This window comes from Sminthopsis crassicaudata, chromosome 3 (genome assembly GCF_048593235.1).
Source record: "Sminthopsis crassicaudata isolate SCR6 chromosome 3, ASM4859323v1, whole genome shotgun sequence".
In the NCBI taxonomy this organism is placed as follows: Eukaryota; Metazoa; Chordata; class Mammalia; order Dasyuromorphia; family Dasyuridae; genus Sminthopsis; species Sminthopsis crassicaudata.
The window spans coordinates 281,422,907-281,430,804 of NC_133619.1; the positions used below are offsets into that span (position 1 = coordinate 281,422,907).

The 7,898-nt window shown below is 39.6% G+C and overlaps 1 pseudogene; it reads right to left on the minus strand.

Annotated features, from left to right (window-relative positions):
- Positions 1-6,299: 6,299 nt before the first annotated feature.
- Positions 6,300-7,689, minus strand: LOC141561368 (keratin, type I cytoskeletal 18 pseudogene; annotated as a pseudogene).
- Between the last annotated feature and the right edge of the window lie 209 nt (positions 7,690-7,898).

The following is a 7,898-nucleotide window of genomic DNA, read 5'->3' on the forward strand; positions in this document are numbered from 1 at the left end:
CATAGATTGGATTTAACATGTATTTCTACTATGTTTAACATATATTGGACTACTTGCTATCTTGGAGGAAGGTGGGGAAAAGGAAGGGAAATTATAACACAAGGTTTTGCAAGGGTTAATGTTGAAGAATTATACATGCATATGTTTTGAAAAATAAAAAGCTTTAATAAAATAAATTTAAATAAAAATTAAAATTAAAAATAAAAAAAAATAAAAAAAGATGAGCTTTTCTGACTCCAGGTGTGGTGGTCTATCCATTGTATTACTTATTTGTCCCTGCCTAACAAACAGCATCTGCTATTAAATATCTAAAACTGATGGGGGTTGAAGTCCCTTTAAGTTTATCTGGACCCAACCCCCAACTATCAGCTCAGCTTCCCTCAGCCCTCACCTGAATGTATTTGCATTGGGTATTTTAAAACAAATTGATTTGTATGAATATCATCTACTTGGATATGAACCTATGGGGACAAATTCCTTATTGTTATTAATATAAGGTTATGATAAATATTTGTTTAGAATTTATATTCTTGCATTTTTTCCTCATGTAACTGATCTTAAGATCAAAGTAATAGTCAATAGAAATTGTTAATGCGATTCACTTATGTCATACCTTGCTGTTTCTAGCCTGATTATATGTAATCATTGTATCCTAAATGCTTGGGTAAATAAGCATTTAGTCTGATCATCTGTCTGCTACTGGACAACGGACAACTAATAGAGATCTGTAAGACCAAAACTAATTTCTAACACTTGTTGGTTTATCTAGTTAACCTGAGATTCTCAGTTTTCTTCTCAGGGCAACTCCTACCTTCAGACACTCAGAAAGAAGAAGAGATGCCCTTTTAATGCAAATCTCTTCTAGACTTAAGCCTTAGAAGACCCCAGTCTCTGCCCTGAATTCGAGCAGGAGGAGCTGTTTTCTCACCACCATAGAACACCACAAGGGTTGACCCTAGTCCCCAGTGTCCTGCTCCCTGGTAGGAATTTGAGGTCTGGACCTGTTTCCCTTTTATCTCAGGACAGCCCAAACACCCCAAGGGCCAGTAAGCTGGGTAGGCTAGGCTGATACTTTTCACCCCTCCTCCATAAAGAGTGGGGAAACTAGGAAGGAAAAGATTCAGGATCTTTGCTTATTGAATAACTAACTCTCTTCAAGAACAGCACAGTTTTCCCAACATTTCCAAGAGCTTAAACCGCATTCTTATCTTGATCTGCAGCTCTGAAAATTGGCGATATACCCATCCCTAGACCCTGCCTTACAAAAGAGCAGTGGTTCATTAAATCTACTAGATATTAAGGCCTCTTGCCTCCCCTGGCTTCTGGTCCACACCTGTTAATCCCAAACCCAGAAATTAGCTTTCCAGGAAATTAAGGGTGAAAGAGCTAGACTACAAATGATCTTTTTTTCTCAGCATTTTCTCCTATTTCTCTTTGATAATTAGATGGGTCATCAGACAAGCAGCCCACAGAAGGACCTGATACATTTCTTGCTAAAGGCCCCATTCTCCTGAATGTCACCATCTCCACCCTGGATGACACCCCACTTTTAATCTTTTCCCGAGATCTGCTTTCTCTAGGCTTCACACTTTGGATTCTCAGCTGGCCTTACAGCCTGGAGAACATTGACTGGGGACAACTGATTGGGACACCCCCTCAATGCCCTACTGCCATCCCCCACATCTCACACCTCACCTCCTGGCATGGAACCCCAAATCTCTACAACCATTGTCAGCTTGAAGCAGTTAAAAATAGATTGATGCCCCTTTTCTTACATGCATCTGGAGGCGATGGTTTGAAGGGGCAACAAGACAAAGGGACCCACTATTCTGAAGATCTTTGGAGAAAATATTCAACTTTCCTTAAATGAAGGACACTGCCCCAAATTTTTGTTTTTCTTAAAAAAATTTAAGTCTCAACTGTTTAAGGGGGGATCTGATGGTGGTTGAAGTCCCTTTAAGATTATCCAGGCCCAGCACCCCACTATCAGCTCAGCTTCCCCAACCCTCACCTGATCTGAGCTAACTGAAAAGCCTGCCAGAACTGGGTACCGCCCACAATCTTTTGGGTATAAAAGAGGTGAGCCGGAACTCTCTCATTGCAGGATCCCTCCTAGCCAACACATCGTATCCTTCCAGCCATGTAGGGGTCCTACCCGCCCAGTGGCCACCTTCGGCCCTGGCGTCTTTATAACTGAACTTTACTTCCAAATTTTATTTATCAATCTAGATTTTGGGGCCTGTAAATTCATTTTACAGGGGACACTGTGCCTCATGGGATTATCTATGCGCCGAGAAATGGAGTTCCCCCTTTCCTTTCCCTCATTAAAACTATACCTAAGCAATCAAATATGATTTGATATAAAATGACAAACCATAGTGAATTCTTATATATGTTTAGTATAGATAGGATGCACACCAAATAGAGCACAGAACCTCAAGTTTGAAATTCTATCTGCCTCAGTTTATCCATCTGCAAAATGTAAATAATAATATCACTTAATTCCTAGAGTTGTGAGAGAATAATATAGAATAAAATACAATATTTGTAAAATATACTGTGAACCTTAATATTGCTACATTTTTTTTTTCTTTTTTGATTATCACTTTGATTTGATTGTAGCTTTAATTGTTAGAAAAGGTCCATACATGAGTTGGTACCAAGATGGCTGAGGAGATACAACAAAAAAGTTAAACTTTCCTAATGGTCATCTTCAAATAATTTTAAATTTAAAGTTTGGAGCATCAGAGTCAACCAAAGGTCAAAGTGAGATTTATTTCTTTTTGGCCTACGATAATTTAGGAAGTCATCATAATCTTTTAGGAGCTAGCCTGCAGAAGGACAGGTGAAACAGAGGCAGACCTTATAGACATATAAAGAAGAGGCAATAATTGCAAGTTTGAGAGCTCTTTGCTCAGAGAGTGAGTGTAAGAGAGTTAGATAGAAAAAGATTACAGGGGATTTTTTGAAGATCCTCAGTGCAACTGGCATTGACTGGTAATTTTATTGCCCATAAACAGTTCTGTGTCACAGTTCCACGGTGAAAAGGAGCTCTTGTAGTTTATAACAAGGGTGCCCTTTCTGAATAGATACAAAAGAACAAACCAGTAGAACATAATTATACCTCTCTCCTGATCACATCACCTTAAAAGTAACAAACTTTTAGTCATTATCACTCAGAATTAGCTCTAAAAAGCAAGACAAAAAATCGTTGCATTCCCACTTCATTGTGAGCAGAGCCCAACTTTAACTTAAAATTTAAAGTCAAGAAAAAATTAGAAAAAAAAATGAACAAACAACAAGAAGAGACTAATCATAATAAGTACTATGGTGGCAGAAAAGAACAAAAATTCAGAAAAGTAACCAATATGAAATAAACTACCCAAAAGCTCCAAATAAAAATGTTAATTGGACCCAAACCCCAAACAAGAATTTTTGGAAAAATCAAAAAAAGAGGTAAGATTGGTAAAGGAAAAATAGGAAATAAAATGATAATGATGCAACAAAAAAATGAAGATAATTAACAGCTTGGGAAAAGCACAGAAAAGCAAATACTTGAAGAAAATATCCTAATGGTGAAAATGAAGATAAATTCAATGAAGAAAGAAATTCTTTCAAAAAAAAAATTGGTCAAATAGGAAACAAAAAGGTGCAAAAGCTCACTGAAGAAAATAATTCCTTATAAATAAAAATTGGGTAAGTGGAAGCTAATTACTTTATGATACATTAGAAAACAAATGGAAATGAATGGTAAAATACCCCAAAATATGGAATATATCATTATAACACTAAATGACCTTGAACATACATAGAGGAAAAATAATTTAAGAATTATTCAATTACATAGCAAGGAACTGAAAACTGAATGAATGCCCACCAGTTGGGGAATGCCTTAATGGTATATTAATGTAATGGTATATTACTGTTCTATAAGAAATTATAAGGAAGCAGATTTAAAAAACAAACAAACAAACAAACAAAAGAAAACCTTGAGGGGTGACAGCCAAGATGGTGGAGAAGGCACATATGACTTTCTAAGCTCCTCTCATGCACTCATGACCAAGTGTTGAATTCAGCCTCAAAAACAATGCTTGACTGGTGAAATTCATGAAGATTAGAGGTTCAACAACATACCAGCCAAAGATAATCTGGAGGACCACCAGAGCAGGTTTGCCAAGAGGGGCTGGAGCAGATCAGGGCTAGCAGGGAAATAGGAGAAAATGATATCCAGAGGAGACCTGGAGTGGGGGTAGTTTCTGTGACTAGAAAAAATATGGATACAACTCTGCCATAGGCTGACTGCTCTGCCTTAATTGCAAAGCAGTGGATCATCAGAGAGACTAGCGCCACAGGTACAGGGTACTCTAAAAATGCCAGAACCTAACATGATCTGGCTGTACCCACCCAAAACCAGAAGTGACTCTGCACAGAGCAGCAGAACTGTGCAGCTGCATTCTGCAGCATGGCTGGGGCAGTTGTAATTGCACAACAAGGGGACACAACCCGGGGTAGCCTCTATTCTCCACAGTGGGAGGCTCAGTGTAGAGCAATAGAATTTCCCCATCATGACTGTGCTTCCCTGGGCAGAGCCACTTGCAGTGCCTTGAAGGACTATTTACTGGGCAACTGCTAATACCCACAGCCCCAGCATGGGATTTAGCTTGGGATAGTGACATTTTCACTGATCAGCCTCTAGACCAAGGGCAGTTGTTAATCCCCACACTAGGGTTCTTCACTGGGCACTTTCTCGGGGCAGTGGAAGCCTGAGTCACTTCTGTTGGAGAACTCATTCCCAGAGCACTTCCATACCTGGCCACTCTTTATACTTGGTTGGCAGGCCATCCATACACCTATCCCTGTTCTGCAGAGGAAACTGGTAACTTCGTGGCCCTGAAAACAAAGCCTCCAAGGCTTTAAAAAATAAGTAAAAAAAAATCAAAAGTACAATCTATAGCTTCTATACAGAAAGAGAGCAGGTTTTCAACCCCAAGGAGACACATAGCAGACAGTCTCCAGACAATTATTGGTCTGCAACACAAAAGGCTCTCCTAGAAGAGACTGTCAAAAATCTTAAAAGAGAGCTAGAAGAAAAATGGGAAAAGGAAAGAGAAGCTATACAAGATAGTAACAACTTCCTGAAATGTGAATTGGAAAAGGTAAAAAACTCCCAGGGACTTCAGGGAAACAGAATTTGTGAATTAGAAAAGGTAAAGAACTTCCAAGAAAGTAGGATTTATGAACTGGAAAAGATAAAGAACTCCCAGGAAAGTAGGATTTGTGAATTGGAAAAAGAAAATAACTCACTTAAAAAAATAGTGAAATGGAAAAAAAAATTCCATAGAGAAAAATAACTCATTTAAAAACTCAAATGGACATATACAAAAAAGTAAAAAAAAAAAGCTAATGAGGAAAATAACTTATTAAAAATCATAACTGAACAAATAGAAAGGAATGATTCATTGGGACACCAAGAATTAGTCAAGCAAAACCAAAAAAAAATGAAAAATTAGAGAGAAAAAAAAGTCAAATATCTACTTAGAAAAACAACAGACCTGGAAGATAGATGTAGGAGAGATAATCTGAGGATTATTGGATGTCCTGAAAATTGATGAAAAAAAAGAACCTAGATACTATTTTACAGGAAATCATCACAGAGAACTGGCCAGAGGTAATGAAATCAGAAGGTAATTTTTTTTTTTACTTTCAATATTATTAATTTCTCCTTTTGATTTTTAAATTTCAAGTTTAGTATTTGATTTGGGGGGTGTTAATTTGGTCTTTTTTCTAGATTTTTAAGTTGCAAGTCCAATTCATTGATATTCTCTATCTCTATTTTATTCAAGTTAGCCTCTAAAGATATAAATTTTCCCCTTATTACTGCTTTGGCTGAATCCCACAAATTTTGGTGTGATGGCCCATTGTTGTCATTATGTTGACTGAAATTATTGATTATGTCTATATTCTGCTGTTTCACCCAATCATTCTTTAAGATGAGATGATTTAGTTTCCAATTATTTTTTGCTCTATTTACCCCTAACTTTTTTTGTTTAATGTTGTTTTTATTGCATTATGATTTGAAAAGAAAGCATTTACTATTTATACCTTCCTGCATTTAATTCTGAGGTTTTTATGTCCTAATATGTGCTCACTTTTTATATAGGGTCCATGAACTTCTGAGAATAATGTATAATTCTACAAAAAAGCTATTATAAATAATCCACACTTTTAGTGAAATTGCAAGATACAAAATAAACCCACATAAATCATCAGAATTCTTTTTTTTTTTTTTTTTTTGAGGGTTAGGTGACCAAGGAGCCTTTATTAACTTCCTGACTCAGTCCAGGTCTTTTTTGGCCCTAACGCCGCAGGACCTTGGTATCATTGGTCTCTGCCGCCGCTTTGTTGCCGTCTACAGTCTTCCGAGTGCTGTTCTTATGCAAGGAACTGCCACTGCTGTCCAAGGCGTGGACAAGATTGAAGCCCTCTCCATCCTCCAGCAGGTTTCGATAAGTGTTGATCTCTGCTTCCAGTTTGACTTTAATGTTGAACAGGGCCTCATATTCCTGGGCCTGACGCTGCCCCTCTGTGCGCGTCTGCCCCAGCTCTGCCTCCAGGTGTCTCAGGGCTGTATCTGGTCCATCTGGAAGGCATAGCGGGTTTCCACCTCCCTCAGGCTCTCCTCCAAGCTGGCTTTAAGATTTCGAAGGGAATCCAGGTCAATCTCTAAGGACTGGACTGTGCGTTTCAGCTCAGTGACAGTGTTTCGAGCTGCTTCCACCTCTTCAGATCTTGTGTTGATCGCCACAGTGCTCTCTTCAATCTGCTGGGACCAATATTTATCAAGATCCTCTCTGTTTTTCTGAGCCAGAGAATCATACTGGGCTCTTATATCAGCCATGATTTTGCTCAAGTCCTGAGATTTGGGAGAGTTCACCTCCACAGTCAGTCCAGAGCCTGCGATTTGGGCTTGTAGAGAATTCACCTCCTCCTCATGGTTCTTCTTCATGAAGATCAGTTCTTCCTTCAGGGTTTCAATCTCCGATTCCAGCTGTAGTCTAGTCATGTTGGTATCATCAATGACCTTCCGAAGGCCATGAATGTCGCTCTCTACAGACTGTCTCATGGCCAGCTCTGTTTCATATTTGACTCTGAAGTCATCAGCAGCCAGTTGGGCATTATCAATCTGTAAGGCGATTCTGGCATTGTCCACTGAGCTTGCATAGATCTGCGCTCGCAGATCCTCAATCATCTTGAAATAGTGTCCCCATTCTCTAGTGCGAGGTCCCTTCTTGTCCATATGCTCCCTGATTTTCCCTTCCAATTTGCAATTCTCGGTTTCCAGGTTCCTCACGCGTTCCAGATAGGAGGTGAGGCGGTCGTTGAGCTCCTCCATGGTCTCCTTTTCTCCCTGGATCCCCCCGACCCCCCCCATTCCCCCCATCACGCTCCCGGCCCGGGTCCCCCAACCTCCACGGATGCTGCTGGAGCGGGCCACGGAGATTCGGGAGCCAGAGCCGCCGGCGCCTGCATAGACACTGGCGGCGCTGCTGACCGGCCGGATCCGCTGGCTGGCCCCCTGGACTGAGCCCAGGGAGCGGTAATTAGTGGTGAAGGTGGTGGAACGGGTAGTGAAACTCATGGTCTCGCTGGAGGAAAGCCGGACACGAGCTGGTGGATCAGAAGGGCAGGAGAGCCCAGAATTCTTATATATCACTAACAAAATCCAACAGTTAGGGCTACAAAGAGAAATTTCATTTAAAGTAACTACCAATAGTATAATGTATTTAGGAATCTATCTGCCAAAAGAATATCAGAAACTATATGAACAAAATTACAAGAGGCTTCCACACAAATAAAGTCATATATATAATAAAGATGACAAAACTACCTAAACTAAT